The sequence below is a fragment of the Fukomys damarensis genome, unplaced genomic scaffold (genome assembly GCF_012274545.1).
Source record: "Fukomys damarensis isolate Sample0158 unplaced genomic scaffold, DMR_v1.0_HiC HiC_scaffold_8, whole genome shotgun sequence".
NCBI classification, from domain to species: Eukaryota; Metazoa; Chordata; class Mammalia; order Rodentia; family Bathyergidae; genus Fukomys; species Fukomys damarensis.
This window is the reverse complement of record NW_022900920.1, coordinates 14,361,347-14,375,182: the sequence shown is the minus strand read 5'-3', so window position 1 is coordinate 14,375,182 and position 13,836 is coordinate 14,361,347. Positions and strand designations below refer to the sequence as shown.

Here is a 13,836-nt window from a genome sequence, read left to right as displayed (position 1 = left end):
CCTGCTCTCTCATGTGAGCACTTTGTGGGAACAGAAACAAAGTCCTTGGAACCAGCCCTGGCTGTTTGCCTCAGCACAGTGACCCACATAGGGGCTCAGATCTTGCTCGTCAACTGGTGAGCTCATGTGGCCAGTTTCTACCTGCTCCTAATCACCAAGATTCATGATGGCCCCTTGGCTCTGGTTATGCTCCTCGCTCCTCCTCTCCATCCACACCCTACCACACACACCACTCCCAACTCACCCCACGGCAGGTCAGAAACCCTCCTTGGACAAGCTTTGTGAAATGAGTTTCTTGCATAAGACCAGGAACAGGAAGAAAGTGGCTTCTGGCTGGACTGTATCCAAAGTTTCCTTCAGGCCTCTGTGCCCATCTCTCACTCCTTCCCTTGCGTAGACAGGCACTGTGGACCACGCCCAGCATGTGGGTCTCTCGATTTACTCATCAATGGTGCACTTAATTAGGCTAATATGAATAAAGATTCTTTGTCTCCATGGCCCATTGTGTGCTCTGAATAGAACAGACCCTCATCTTTCACAGAATGTTCTAGAATGTAGAAACACTCTCCAGGCTATCCCTGTTGAACTATGTGAGCTGAAGAGCCTGAGAGTGAGGATATAAACCATGTCAACAATAGCAGGCGACACCTCTCAGGTCCCCTGTGATGGACTTAGGGGCCCCCTAAGTGGAGTGTGAGAAGAAGGAACAACTGTGGAGGCTTGAGAAAATACCAACAAAAGTGAAAAGTGAGGAAGTAGAGCAGCAGCAGGGTGCTATATTTCTGCTATAGAAGAAGGCTGGCATTACCACCCCCTGATGGAATCCTACTCCCTCCCAGGCTTCCCCAGCAGTGGAGAAAGGCAAGCTTGTAGTAGAGAGTCATCCCCACTGTACTAGGATCCAACAGCCCTGCTGGAGGAAACCCGTCCCCACACCAGGGATAGGTATCCAGAAAAGGATGCCAGGAAGAGGCAGAAAAGGAGCCAGGGACCAAAGCAGAGGGGTTGGGCTCCTGAGGCCTGGCAGAGGGGAAGTCAGCACTCAGAAGGGCTCACATCAGCCTATGAACAGCTATTCCCCATGGTCAGTGGTCAGCCAGAAGGGGAAAGCACAGGTACTGGAAGCCAGGGGCTGCAGAGCAGGAACCCACAGCCACAGTTACACATGGAGACCCCACCCACCATGGCAACTCCCAGAAGCAATGAATGGATAGACGGATCCCGGGAAACACAAGCTCTCCTGTTAATCCAGGATGCAGAAAGCTTGAGTATAGAGATTTGTGGTTTTGCTGCAAATGGGATGCATTTTCACCACAAGGTGATTTTTTTTTTTCCAGACAAACCAAAAATAGTATCTGGGCTCATCTGGCAATGTAGCTGTAACTTACATGGTGTTTCTAAATGTACAGATTGTATTTCTCATGTTTCATTCTTTGGATTAAACACCTAATAGGGGGCACGTGTGTTCAGCATACAAAAGGAGATCTCCTTCCCTCCAAGACACCCCCAATCCCCTGGCCACTACATTGTGCTAAACTGGCAATATTGAGAGACTCCCCGAGTCAGTGAGTCTGCATCGTCCATCGTCCTCCCTGCTTGTGAGGGAAGGAGGAGAGAGAGAGAGAGAGAGAGAGAGAGAGAGAGAGCAACAAGCAAACATAAATTTTTTTCCCAAAGTTTTCAAACTTAGGCCTAATGCAACTTCTAGGTATTGGCTGCATATACTCCATTGAGTAGATAAATTACAATATAACTAAAGTCTTATCTTGGACATTTAGGTCCTGTTTCTTTTCTCTGTTTTGTCCTACTAGTTAATGTATTGTTACAAATGACAACAAACATTTTTTGTGCATGTGAAATTTCCATTTATTTGTTTCCCTAGCACAGAGTTGCAGATGGGAAATTAAGAATTCAGATTGGGTAACTCTTTATGGTTCTTGCTTCATATCATCATATTTCTTTCTAAATATGTTGTCCCTGCTGGTGATGCCACAACCACCAGTGAGTAAGCCCAGACCACCTTAGTCTTAGGGGTTCAAGGTTACACAGCATAGAAGTAGAAAGTAACAAGTTCTTAAGTGCAAAATGGTAGCTCAAGCTTAATCTTTATAACTAATAGTAATCTGTTCTCCCATGAATGACTTGGCTTTGTTACCTTTGCAGGCCTTCATATTTTAAAAAATTTAATCTCTTTAGATATAATAGATATTGATTCTTTGTCAGTCATATCTTTGAAATTATGTTGCTTTCATTTTTGGTGTACTTTCCCAATGTGTCCTCCTTTAATTTTTTTTTTCTGTTAATATCATTATTTGGAAGTTTGAAGACCTTCCAGGTTAACTTAGTCAGTCTTGGTCTTTGCAGTTGCTTCTGCTATTTGTAAGATGAGGAATTCACCCACAGATCTGGCAAACATTCCATTTCCCATTCTGCTAGTTTATTTAAAGTTTGTTTTCCAGATTTAATACTTTAATCCACTTGGAGTTTATTGTTGTGCAGGTCCAACCTAATATTTTATTCTCAATGATGATCCTATTATTCAACACAATTTTACAACACTTCTTCCTTAGTCCTTTTTGGAAAGTGGGCTTTATTAAGTCCTGACATTTTTCCTCATCAGGTTTGCTTCTGGTTCTCTGTGCTGCTCATTGCCTGTCTGTGTGAGGACAGCACTGAGGTTTCAACAGCCTTGCTTCATGATGTGCTCATGAGTATAGCTCAGCCTCTACCTCCCTCTCTCCCTACCCCTCACTTTGCGGCTCTTAATTTTAAGAACATTCTTTGAAATTTTTGCTGAACCCTTATTTTCCACACGAGACTCCAAAGCATATTGATTTTAAAACATCTTTTGGAGATTTTTGACTGGGGTCGTATTTAATCTATGCATTAACTTGGGGAAGGATAGACAACTATTCAATATTTATTTTACTAACCAAGAACACAGCCAGTCTGCCCATAGTCTAATAAACTTCCTAGTAGAATTATCCTGGACAGTTTAGTTTAAAGGCCTTGTTCTAGGGCCAAGTCTGCCTTGGGTGGAGGAATTTCGAACACTCCCTCCTCCTCACCCTAGTTATGAGGGAATTTGGTCACATACTCATTTCCTCTCAGATGCCACGCTCCTCAAGGTCAGTAGAAAATTGGCTTTCTTGTCCTCTAAGGACATTTTTAGTTTATAGTCCCCTGTCCCTCTTAGAAAGAGCTCTGCTCATCTTTCCTCTTGGTCACATCCCTTCTGTGACTGAAGACCTCTGTATCTGCCACCATGGACCTCATGACTTGTTTTTTTGTTGTTGTTGTTTTGGTATGGTTTTTGTTTCATTTTTTGTTTGTTTGTTATTTGTTTTTGTAATGGGGATCAAACTCAGGATCTTGAGCCTGTGAGGCAGGCGGTGGCACCACTGAGCAAAATCCCAGCCCATATTGTGACTTGCTTTGAATGGGTGTGGCTTTGATTTGGTTTGCCCCTCCCTCAAGATTCATATTCCAGAGGCTTGGTTCTCATTGTGGTGGTCGATGTGCTAGAAACTTTAAGAGATGGGACCAGTACAAGGTCCTTAGGTCATAATGCTAGCTCTCAGAAAGGATAGTGAGACTCTGGGCTTCTTTGTCTTCCTGTCTTCCTCCTGTAAAGACTCCCAGAACTGTGATGCTATCCATCCTTGGGTCCTCACCAAAGTGGAGCTGATGCCAGAACCATGCCCTTGAAGCTGAAGACCTGTGAGTTCATAACACTCTTTTCCTTATAAAACTGCCCAAGTCTATGGTCACACCACCCTGAGCACCCAATCTCATCTAAAGTTGCCCAACCTTGGGTATTTCACTATAGTAAGGGACAACTGAAGACAGAACCAAATGCTGTCGTTACATTTACACCCACATGGGCAGACCATATATGGATCACCTGGATCATATTTCTTTAACCCTCTGATTTCTGAATTTTTACTACTAGTCAACCTCAGCCAGTACTCTCATCCCAAATCTGAACCTGCATCACCTCTAAATCTACAAATTCAATTTGTTCAACCCACTGGCTTATATGACCCCAACTATAAACGCTCTATGACCTTGTTGAGATGCAAAATCTCTGACTCCTTCATTGTTTAACTATAGAAGTGCTACTTTCGTGTTTGTTTTCCTCTTTACCCAATTTAGACAGGTTGACATCATCACCACCTGCCACTCCTGCAGCCCTGTGTCCTCCTGGTGCCTACACAAGCTCATCCCTTTTTGTTTTTAGCTCCCCCACCCAGAACTGCAGTCCAGTTTTTCTGGGCCCCTTCCTCCATGTGAGGGACTAAATTGTGTCTTCCCAAACTTCACAGGTTAAAGCTCTAAGCCTGTGATCATATTTGATTAGAATTAAAAGTTGGGCTTTAGGAGGTAGGTCAGTCTAAATGAGGTAATGAGGGTAGGGACCTAATCTGACAGGATTAGTGGCCTTATAAAAAGAGAAAGCTCTGCGCCCCCATGCCCTGCATGCACCGATGAAACACCATGTGAAGACTTAGCTAGAAGGTGGCTCTCTGTAAGCCAGAGAAGCCTTGCCAGAAACCAAGTCAGCCTTCACCTTTGTCTTGAACTTTTAGCTTCCAGAACTGAGAAATAAATTTTTATTGTTTAAGCCACCCAGTCCATGATATTTTGTTATGGAAGCCCACCCAGACTAAAACATTCCCTGAGGAAAAATTTTAAAATGTTTTGACTGCAATGGTATAAATATAATATATTAATTTTCTATATTAAAGGCAACATATTAATTTTACATATTAAAACCTCTTCTACTTCAACATAAAAGGTAATTTACTTTTCCTGTGATTAAAAAAATAATGAAAGCATTTTTGTGGGTCCTAAACTTGTCGTGTGATCTTGGCATTGTACCCATTGTACCGCTGGATACATCTGTGCTCCTCCAATGCTCAGCTCAAGAATTTGTTCAGGAGCCGGGCATGGTGGCACACGCTTGTAATCCCAGCACTCAGGAGGATCGCCGTGAGTTCAAGACCAACCTGGGCTACATAGTGAGTTCCAGGTCAGTCTCAACTACACAGCAAGATCTTGTCTTAAACCCCCCGCCCAATTTTTTTTGTTCAGGCTTCTATGGGTGCCTGTGCCTGGCAGTTAATGCTCCCAAGAGCAGCCCTCTGACAAGGAATGATGGGAACTTCTGGATATTGTCTCAGCTTCCTCCACTTGTCAGTTGAACCATCTGAGATTTGTGCTGCACTGACTTCCACAAGGCCCTGGTTGTCCACAGTGGCACCTGCCATGAGCATGTCTCATCCTGCCTTTCTTTCCTCTCTGGTTGCCCTACTTCAGCATCTTGGTAAATAAATCACTAATGTTACCTACATTCAAATTCTCATCTTCCTCACTACTTTAGGGGAACTCAGAATATAATTGTCTTAGTTACTTTCTCATTGCTGGGACAAAGTACCTGACACCAACAAGTTAAAGGAGAAAAGGTTTATTTCAATTTACAGTTCATAAAGCTTTAAGGACATAGTCTGCTGATTCTAAGGTGGGACAGCATGTCAGAGGGGCATCACAGAAGATAAAGTCTGTGGCAGGGTAGGCAGGAGCCAGCAAGGGAGCCTTCCTTTCCCTTTTATCCCATCCAGGCTATGAGCTTTTTGGGTGGTGCCATCCACACTCAGGGCGGGGCCTTTGTCTTCCATAAATCCATTTGACTGCACCCAAAACTATGCTAATTCCAATCAGTGGATCAATTTAGTACCACACATCCTTAATCCCAGTATCACACCCTAGACCCAGCAGGCTCCAGAAAAGTCCCACTTTTGGGGGGACATCTAGATACAAGCCATAACCACACTTCTTCCCTTACAAAGTCAGTAGAGCTCTCTTAGCTAAATCCACTTGGTGGTGTGACTGAAAAGCCCATCTCTCTCTCCTTCCCTCTGCAAACCAGATTCTCTGGTGGTATCACTGTATACGTGCTCCCAGCCAAGGGAGGGGCTCCTTTCTGGCACTTGCCTACTTCTGCTCCCATCTGTCCAACTTTATATTTACCCAGAGTCAGATGTGGTGGTCCAAAAGTGTTTATGCCAGCTTTATGTGTTATTGTAATTACATAATTTTATCACATAGTATTTAAGCCAATGAAATACACAAGAAGGAAAGGGAGCTGCTGCTTCAACAAAAATTAAGTTGCAGACTTGGGCAAGAATACTGTTCGTCAGAGCAATGTGGGTTGCCTTCTGTAAGAAATGGGAAAAAACGGTAAAACCCTGGAGAGAAGCTGAGCCACACTGTACTTAAATCTTCTTTCTACTTAAAAATAAAGTAGAACTGGAGATTATAGATTGCGCACTAGAAAGGTGGTTAATCTGTGGGAATGTGGTTGGGGAGGGCAGTGGAGGTTGGCAGATCTCTGTTCTTAGCTTTCCAAATCCATCACCCCCTTCCCAAGTTCTGGATCAGGAAAGAGCTCATCTCACACCCACACCATAGTCCCACTCTAATCTTCTCCCCTCTCCTCCAACCTGGAGAATTTTCATCTCCTTCCTGGTGAAAAATCAACTCAGCAAGTAGGCACCAAAATCTCTCACAAGGCCATGACCTCAATTCCTCCTCTCCAGCTGACCCCAATGTCCCTCTGAACAGAAGAAAGGTAAAAGGATGAAGAATGTCTTAATCCATTCAGAAGCTCATAGCAAAGAAAAATAGACGGCATGGCTCATAAGTAACAAAATTTATTCTCATAGTAGCAGATATTAGAGTCCAAGATTAAGGTGCCAACATAGTCAGGCTCTGGTGAGGATTCCTTCTAGGCTGCAGATAGCTGACCTCTCCTTGTGTCCTCACATGGAGGAGAGAGAGGAAAGATCCTCTGGGATTCATTTTAGTTTTTGAGGATATGAAAACCTTTATTATACAGATGCTCTTGAACTTACAAAGGGTTTACGTCCCAATAAAGCCAGTGTAAGTTAAGAACATTATTAAGTCAAAAGTACATTTAATACACCTTGCCTACTAAACATCACAGCTTAGTCCAGCATCTTATTTTATCTTTTCTTTTCTTTCTGTCTGTCTGGGATCCCTTTTACAAGGGCACTGATTTCATTCATGCAGGCTGTGCCCTCAAAATCTATCCACCGCCCCCAAACCCCATCTCCAAATTCAGTTCAATTTCCACATATGAATTTAGGGGGAACACATTTGGTCCCACCTATGTAACTTCAGTCCTCAGCCAGGCCTTTCCCAACTCCCCTCTAAACGTGGTGCCCCTATACCCTGCCTCTGCTTCCTCTCTGGGTCCTTTGAAGCAGAGCTCCCTTCCTGTACATCCTCAGCTCTGGCTTCCTGTGGTGCCCCGTGTCCATCTGACACTGTGAAAGGCACACAGAACATGGGCCATAATATCACTGGGTAAGTGAGCAAGTGGTTAAGATCCCTTCCAGCTCAGACATTTATGCTCCTCCAATCATAGTGTATTCTTACTTAGGATGCAAGACTTTTCTTAACATCTTTAACAAGTTTCTCCCTGCAGCACCTAAGCAGAGACCATACTTGGAGGGTTCTGTGACATGCCTGAAATCTGTGATGGCAGAAAGGATGCTGAGAGGTGGAAGATGGTGACCCTGTTCTCTCAGTGTCCCCATGTTCTCCGCCTACAGTCCCTGGGGAGATGCCCAACTTCACCAGCAGGTGGGACGAGAGAGGGGTACAGGGTGCAAGGGTTGGCAGTGATCAGGGCCACCTGAATCTGGAGGGAGGAAAGCAAGCCTGCGGGGCAGCTGCCCCCAAGGCTGGGCCAAGGGGCATTCTGATGTTAGAGACAGGAGATAGAAGGAGGACCTCACTATCAGCAGTGGACCCCAGCTTCATGGCTGGCAAGGAACCAAACCCGGGAGGCACATTTATCCTGGACCAGGCTGGGCTAACTCAGTATCCCTCCTGGCAACCAGGCGCTAGGGATGCATCATTCCCATGACAGAACAGCTGGAAGCACCTCCCAGGTGCTTGGTCAGCTCCTCCCCATCCCACATCCTCAGCCCAAATGAAGTCACAGGAAGCTTCTGCCATTTGCTAACTCAATTCCCTGTGGCTCATTCATTAAGCTCATCTTTCTTTCAGATCAGGTTCCTACTAGAATGTAAGCTCCATGAGGGAGGACAAAGACCATGTGTTCAGACTGACTTTTTGTGCCCATTCAAATGTTATGTTGAAATCCTCACCCTTAAAATGATATTAGACATTTGGATCATGAGGGTGGAGACCTTCTAAATAGTGTCAGTACCTCATAAAAGGGACCCCACAGAGCTCACTCCTCTTCTCCCCTACAGGGACACAGGAAATCAGCAGTCTGAAACTGGGAAGGGATTCCTTGCCAAGATCCAAGCACGCTGGCATCCTCATTTCAGACTTCCAACCTCCAGAACTGTGAGAAATAAATTCTATTGTTTATAAGCTTCCCAGACTGACATTTTGTTATAGGAGCCTGAACTACAGATTAAGACACCATCCTGTCTATCTCATTTTGTGCTGTAGTTCCCGAGCTGAGAAGAGTGTGTGGCACCAGGTCTGTGCTCAGGAAATGTGTGGCTCAAAGATAACATTGCTCCCCAGCAGTCTGGCTGGGAACTCCAAGGGCAGGCCCACCTCTGCAGGTTGGGGGAACCCAACTCCTGTGTCCTCTTTGGCCCTGTACTGACCCAACTGAAGTTTTGATTCTTCGACCAAATATACTGCATATTTGCAGCTTGCTCCATGAAAATGCTTTGCAATTTTCCCAATACTGTCATAAAAATTAAAAATTCATCTCATGAAAAATAAAAGGCAAGTGTAACTAACAGGGGAAGTTTGGCTCAGTCTCCTGCAAGCTGAGGGGGAGCAGTCTAATGTGCCATTGGAGAGTGCTCCTGCCGTCCTGCCCTGCAGAGAATGGAGAACAGACACTGGAGCTGCTCACCTGAAACTCTGATCGATTGATCAATCGATCCATGCTCCATGCACTTATTTCTGTTCCTCCCCTGGGAACTGGCCCCCACTGAGACCTGACTTTCCTCCTCATCTGTGAGGATGCTTTCAACTCAGTTGGCACAGGAGCAACCCCTCAGCTCTATTTTCATTCAACTTCTCTTCTGTGGCCTCCGATTACTAGATGACTGGGCTCACTAGAAAGGATTGGAAAGTCAGGCCTCCTTGGCTCTTCCACCTGTTAGGGTTTATATATAGATGTCCCCCAAAGACTTATGGATGGGGCTACTGGGAGGTGATTGCTCTCCCAAAGGAGCATTATACTCATCAGTGGATTATTAGTCCATTAATGAGTTTATAACTAAATGCGATGTTGCGAGGTGATGCCTGATTGGAGAAAGGGTGCCACTAGTTGCATGGCCCACAAGGATCCATCTCCCTCCTCTTCTCCTCCTTTGATCTCGTTCTAATTCTCCTTCATGCTCTTCCTCTCACTCTCATCCTCTGTTTCTTGTCTGGCATGCCACGAACAGCTATTTCTCTGCCGTGTCTCTCTGCCACACCATCCTGCCTTGGAGCCAGCCAACTGTGGACTAAAAACATGAGCCAAAATAAACCTTTCCTCCTTTAAGTTGGGGGGTGTTGTATCTGAGCAAAGAGAAAAGTGTCTAAGACACCACCCTCTTCTTATAAGCTAGGGAAAGGATAAGAGAAATCACACACCTTAAAGGTGATGGATACACAGAGTGGCCCATTGTGGTTTATGACTTTGATATTAGAAGTGGTTTTTTATAATTGTACATGCAATTCAAACAATATGAAGAGTTCTACAGCCCTGGGATTTCTCTTTTGACTCCTGTCCATCATCTCACTAAAATAACTTTATGATGTTCCTTTGAGATATTTTCTTTTTTTTTTTTTTGTACCAGGGATTGAACTTGGGATTTTGTGTCTGCAAAGCAGGCATTGGAACCACTGAGCTAAATCCCTGGCCCTGGGAATACACTGATCCTTGAAAAACTGTACAAGTGTACAGACAGCATTTCTCATACATGGAGACATGTGACAGCACACATGAAAATGCTAGGAATCCTTATGTCACAGGAAGTCTCACCTGATAAGAGGCTCATGGTACTGGTCATAGTACTCTACTATGTAATGGCCTCCTGCTGAGCGGAATACCCTTTTCTGACCCTTGACCCTGGTTTGCTTTGGCCATGGGCTTACTTTGGCCAATGGGTGTTGTTTTCAGATCCAACAGGCACAGAGCCTGAGATATATTAAAACAGTATGGTCTACTGCCCACTCTGTTGGCCCACAGTGAGAATAGCTCCCAGAAATGCTGCCCCTTCAGCCAGGGTCATGGAATGAGACACCTGGCATAGACACATGCCTTGTAGCATTAGTTTAAGGAGCATGGCACATGGGCACAATTATTCCCAACTGTATTCTAGACTCTAAAGCCGTGGCAGCAAGCCCTGCCACACGTAATAATGTGTTTTCCTTTTAAGACAAAAAATGTGAATATATGAGTTGTTTTTTCTAAACTAAAACCTCAGTATTCAGGTTTAGTTGCAGTGTTGGCACTTTGCAATACATAAGTGGGATTTGGGTTATAGCTCGGGCACTTGGTCTCCAACAGGTTCGTCATCACTGGCCTAAAGCCAGGACTCTCAAGACCAAGCTGGCTCTACTGAGTGCAACTGCCCTCAAGACTCACAAGACTAAATGCTACTTTAAGCTACTGAGGTTTGGAGTCATTTGTTATGCAGCATTATTATTATGGCAGTAGCTGATTGATACAACCTCCAAGCTCATAGGAGTTCTACTCATACACTCAGATCACATAGGACATTCATATGGAACACTGATACACATACATCAGTCTGACACACAAACTCAAATTTATGGACTGCTAATCTTTCTCCCCACCCCACCCCCATACATACACACACCTGTGCAGAAAGCATAAAAAGGTCATTGCCTGGGGTCTCAGGTGGTCCCTCTGCTAGCTCTTTCTAAGACACTCAGAGCCACCTGTTCTTCCAGAGGCCAATTGTGTCTTCAGCCCCCATCGCAGTACAGCTAAGAACTCTGCACCTTTTATCTCGTCAAGTTGTTATCACGTCATTTTTGCTAAGAAAGCGTTGCTTTTGAAGCCCTGGAAGCTGCTGTTTTTTCCATTTCTACCCCAGTTGTTGAATGCCTGTCAGAGTTGTGACATCCCATTCTCCCGAGGGAAAAATATAGCTGGAATGTATGCAAACGAATTCACAGAACACATACCTTTCATGTCCTTGCTGTGGGCAGCCCCTCTGATGGCCCTGCTTCTCCGACTGTCAGCACAGCTGCTCCAGCAATGATCTGGGAACTGATCTGGCTTTTTATCTGAGGATAACCAGCGCTCTGCACCCACTGGGTCATAGCCAGTGAAGGAAAAAAGCAGAGCTAAAAAACACCTTTTTCATCCTCAGAGCCTGGAGCAAGGGAGCCAGGAGTCTCAAGAGACTCCTGGGGGAGCAGGTCATGTAGCCAGCTTCCTGTGGAGATTACAGCTCCCCACACAGAAGCAGGAGCCTCAGAAAGCTCACTGGGCTCACCAATGCGCCTTCTCAGGCCCCTGCCTGCTAAGGAGGTTTTGATGCTTCTGCACAGTGGACTGAATCCTGGTGCTGTCTGGAAGGAGGGGACACACTAGTGGAAACAGGCCATGATGGTAATGATGAGGGCTGTCACAGAGCCCTACCTGTGGAGTATGTCAGAGGACAGGTGGGCACCTTTCCTTGCCCCAATATGTCTAGGGAGCGTCTCCCTGGTAGTCTTAAGGGAGAGGAAAGATTCCAGGTGAATCCTTAGGAAGGGCAACAGAGCAGGAAGGACAAATGCCAACAGCAAGAAGATGCAGGAGACTGATGTTCTTAGAGACCTTTGAGGCACTCAAAGAGGTTCTAGCAAGTGACTTGGGAAGGGCGGAGAGAGATGGTGCTTGGGGAGCCAGTTGAGCTGAATCCCTGAGGCACCTCTGGAGCCAGACTAATGGATTTGGATGTTTGCAGTCAGCAGTAGGGAGACACAGCAAAATTATAGTAAGAAGGGAGAGGCAGAGACAGACTTGTTTCCTTCTTGGACCCCTCCAGCAGCAGACAGAGGCAGGCAGGATAGCAGCACGTTTGTGGGAGAGGTGACCAGAGTTGGGTCTGCAGAGGAAGCTTCAGTTGGGAGAAGGAGAGACAGAGCCATCTTCTGCCTCAGCTTGGCCTTGCCTGCATTGCTTTGTTCCTCCCTGCTGACTGCTGCCATTATCTGTGAAGACGAGCAGGTGTCCATCGCTTGCTGAATTATTGAGTTGACTCAGCTTCATTGCTCTGTCTCTCTCTGTTCCTCTGCATCATTAACATCGCATCCCAAGAACTGTGGTTTCAACTTCTCTGGGTTTCGTCTCTCCCCTTCCCCTGGCCAACCCCTTCATCTAGACTCTTGTCAGCCCAGGTGGCTCCTCTCTGAGGTGACTGCACTAAAGCCCAGATGCCTGCGTGCCCCATTTACTCTCACCACCTGCTTCTTCGTTCACTCAGCAAATGTTTTGTGAGGAGCTATAGCATCCAGGGCCTTGCCGCTGCCAAGCTATGAGTAACAGTCAATCAGGAGGGCATCTGTAGCCCCTCTAGTCACTCTTCGATAGGTGTGTTGAACATTAGCAGCACGTTCACCTTTGGGTGAGACTTGTTGGGAATGCATGTGGCATGGTATGTCCCAGAGGGCATAGAAGTTCTAGGTGAGGCCAGGGAGTGTGGAAGCCAAGCAGGGTGAGGGGCGACAGGCAGAGGGCTTGGGATGGGGAAGTGCTTGGAGAAGAAGCTATGGGTGGTAGACAGTGACACTGGTGAGAGGCTGGGTGGGGGTAGGACACAGAAGGTGTCCAAGCTCTTGGAAGACTGGAAATTCTCAGAGAGAAGATAAGTCACCAAAAGGTTTTAAACCACAAGGTCATATGAGGGCACAAACAACACACAGGAGGGTCCCCCACCATCAGGTATTTACCCCCGACCTCCATCCCAGCCTGTCCCCAGGGAACAGAGAGGAAGACCTAGCAGCCTTCCCAGGTGCTTGATATATGGAGGTGTTCCTCAGGGTCAGGCAGCTCCAACCAGCCATACGTGAATGCCACCCACTAGCACACCCTGGGCCTGCCAGTGCCCAAGAGTGTCAAAGAAAGACAGTGACCACAGGAGAAGCAGCAGTGAACCCAGAGTCTCTCCAGGGCTGGGAAGGCCAGGAGGAAAATGAGCCTCCCACAGACACCAGAATGAGAGTACAAATACAGTGCTCCTTGGGTCCTTCTGCCAGTGGCACCCAGAGCTCCCGCAGCACTCTCGCAGACCTCAAGCTCTTAGGTACCCACTGTTCCGAAGGAGTCAGGAGGCTGTTTCCAGCATCCCTTCATGCAGGCCCCACAGCCATCTGCCTGGTATCCAGACTCCATTAGGGCAGTGATTGGGAACACCAGGGGACCCAGAGTCTTTGGTCAAGACGAACCAAGAAAGACTTTCAGCCTCAGGGTCACCATCTGTGAAACGGGCATGGGAAATATGCAGAGTTCCTAAAGAGGCACAATTGGCTCCTGGCCCACCTGTCCCTTTGTCCTCATTTCCCTCCCTTTAGCCAGGATCCCAACCTCTCATTCCCCAACGTCTCTTTAAAAGTGCCTTCTCCTGGCTCTCCCACCACACACTCCAGATCCATTAGAGTCTAGCCCCTTTAGAAAGTATCGAATTCAACAGCACAATAATTTTAAAAATAAAAACAAACCAACCACAAACGTGTGGCAGCAGCCATATACTTTGGCCCACTCTCATTTCCTGAACAGCCTTCATTACTGTTGTTAAAAATAGATGC

General features: G+C 46.1%; 1 long non-coding RNA gene across 1 annotated transcript; it reads left to right on the top strand.

Annotated features, from left to right (window-relative positions):
* The first annotated feature begins 582 nt into the window (after window positions 1-582).
* On the top strand, window positions 583-5,316 carry LOC104869937. Its single transcript, XR_782406.2, has 3 exons — window positions 583-747; window positions 3,635-3,720; window positions 5,095-5,316. It is a non-coding gene; the product is annotated as an uncharacterized LOC104869937 (long non-coding RNA).
* The last annotated feature ends 8,520 nt before the right edge of the window (window positions 5,317-13,836 follow it).